Raw genomic sequence first — 2,765 nt, 5'->3', positions numbered from 1 at the left:
GGGTGCCTGGGGGGACTGAAAACACCAAACCATGCAACGTACGTCAGCAACAAGCACCATTATATCCTTAACACCAAGGATGACTGTAAGATTAAAAGAATCTGAATGAGAAGAAGAAGAACATTTCCAGCTTACAGTTACAGACTCCAAATTGTTCTGTTTACAGTATCACACGAACAACAGAGAAAGAAAAACGAATCTAAAAGAAACAGAAAAATAAGTCCATTTTCTTCCACACATATAGAACCAATAAAGAATCGTCTGTATGTGTGCAAATACCATGGGCATTGATAACTTTGGGGGTATTTGGGTTGAATCAGGAAATACGGTCTTTATTATATAACTTGGGCAAGGTCATATTAATTTAAATATAAAATCTAACTCGTTAGAAACAAAATAGGGGCGATTTGTTTTGAACGCCAAACAGACGCTCAAAATACACAAAAGAAAAAAACAACGGCTCCAGCTAAAACGAAAAGTTCCATAGAGCCGCAAGTAAAGGATCGTGCTTTTGTCAGATATGAAAGGCAAGCAGATGACCAACACTTGAATCAGCCACATTTAACACACATCTTTAAATCTTGACCTTCTTCTTGCAACTTGCGAACAGTATCAGGTAGTTATGGAAGCACCGATGAGCGAACTGGTTTGAAAACCAACTGAATTCCCACCATCACAAAGAGGCTATGACTTACTTTTACTCACTTTTGGGTCTGGTCCTTGCGGGATGAATGACGGACACGATCGTTAATTTAGTCACTCTCTGACAGACAGATGAAATAATTGTTTATATGTTGGCTTTCAATCTACAGCGCCGTATTCTTTGTCATTGAACACACAAACTCTCTCTGCAATTAATACCACAGTGAAGTAGTGTAGCATTAAGTCTTTGTTATTCTTTGTCTCTAGAGCTGAATTCTACACCAATCTTCTTTTCCCAGTTGAGTTAGAACGTAAGTTAAAGGAGAAAAGTCTATCATAATACATTTACATGTATATATATACATATAACTGTGAGTCATATCATTTGATAAATCGGACTTTTCAACAATATAAATCTGTACAAGTGTTTCCTCTCATTCATTCCGCTCACGTTTTACTCTCAAACCCTGCACAGCTAAATACACAGAAGCATACATTTTGTATTTACAGTTCAAATAATACATAACACCTGACACACTGGACATATTTTCCGACAAAGACTTATGCAAACATTGTGTATTTCTTCTGCTTTGTTTTTTTTGACAGCACATACTTTGCCTCAGCAAACACACAGAAAATGTTGCGCGAAGAAGAGCGATTGTTCCACCTCATCTCAACGCATCAATTATCACAAGCTCAGCACTGTGACGGGATTGCCAGCCACACACTGAAGAAGAAAGTTGGAGAAGCTAGGCAGATTTCTCTGGCCTAGTGAAAGACCAGGGGTGTTACAATCAGAGGAAGGAGACCCTCAAATACTTTTCGACCCATCAAAGCTTTGGTGAATCCTTGCCGTGTACATGTTAATACATTATACCAATCCTTGCCAAGATTTATTCCTACCAAGCGTTCAGAGTAATTCTCTTTAAATCAGATAAAAACCTTGACAAATACCTACAGGGTAATACAATCGATGCTTGTGGGCCTAAGGCCTCGGACAATGTTCAGCTTCATGTCAAAGGCCATGGGAGTCATTTTTGCACGAGTTAAGACTTAGTGATAATGCGCCAGCCAATTTCTACACCAGCATTTTGTTCCAAGGGTGAACCTTAGCACAAGATTCCGAAAAGGTTCAGCCGATCACGGCAGGCAGTCAAGACTTTCTCTGCTTTCCCAATATTTTGTAGGTGAAACTTGACAACAAAAATTCTTACCCAGTATGTTTGACTTGCTTGTCAATTTCGTTCTCCATCTTTTCAAATGTCAACAGGCAAAGTACACATAATTACACTTACAGCTCAAAATGATCCCTAGTTACAACCATGTCCTGCAAAACTAGAAAACAAACCAAACCAAAACAACAGCTGCTTGCCTCTCTGATTGTTTTGTTTTTGCTGTACAAGAGCGTTAACGGAATCTTGCAGTTGCAGTATGAAGCAGTAAAATTAATAAAAAATGTCACTGTAACAGATCTGAACATCACGGTGAACAGTAGAGATTATCACCATGGTGAACAGTACAGTTCTACTGTACTTGCTTCTATTTATAAATTCAGACAAACTCAAGCTCCCTAAAATAACAATCGACAAATTGCAAAAAACGCCAACTGAAACAAAAATGAACCGTGCGATCAGTAATATCAGAAGACTATGAATGATACCTTAGGCACTTTCCTAATCTTCGCGTTTAAACTTAACTTAAAATCAGCCCTTTCTCAGCTTCATTGATTTTTCAAAACAAAACCCAAAACGGATATTTTCGATATTAGGCCCCCCCAAAAAATAGGTCTGTTTACGGTAACCCGACCGACCCCAGTTTTTAGGCCTGACCCTAATCTTTTTTTTGGATCGTCTGAAAAAAAAACCAACGCATCCAAAATAGAGCTGTTTGCGCTCAAACAGCAGACGACAGAAGGGAGGTAAGCTCAAAGTACTGTTTATAGTTATGTTGGGCAAAAACAGGGATTGATGAGAAGAAATAAACTGTGAAACATCATAGAGAGGGGAGAAAAATAAAATGAAAAAAAAAATAATTTGAAAAAAAAAATATATATAAATAAAAGCCGACCTACCGACCCTATTTTTTCACCCTATGTTACCGTAAACAGACCTATTTTTTGGGGG

This window comes from Littorina saxatilis, linkage group LG4 (assembly GCF_037325665.1).
Source record: "Littorina saxatilis isolate snail1 linkage group LG4, US_GU_Lsax_2.0, whole genome shotgun sequence".
NCBI classification, from domain to species: domain Eukaryota; kingdom Metazoa; phylum Mollusca; class Gastropoda; order Littorinimorpha; family Littorinidae; genus Littorina; species Littorina saxatilis.
The sequence above is the reverse complement of the archived record's forward strand: the minus strand, read 5'-3'. Positions refer to the sequence as shown.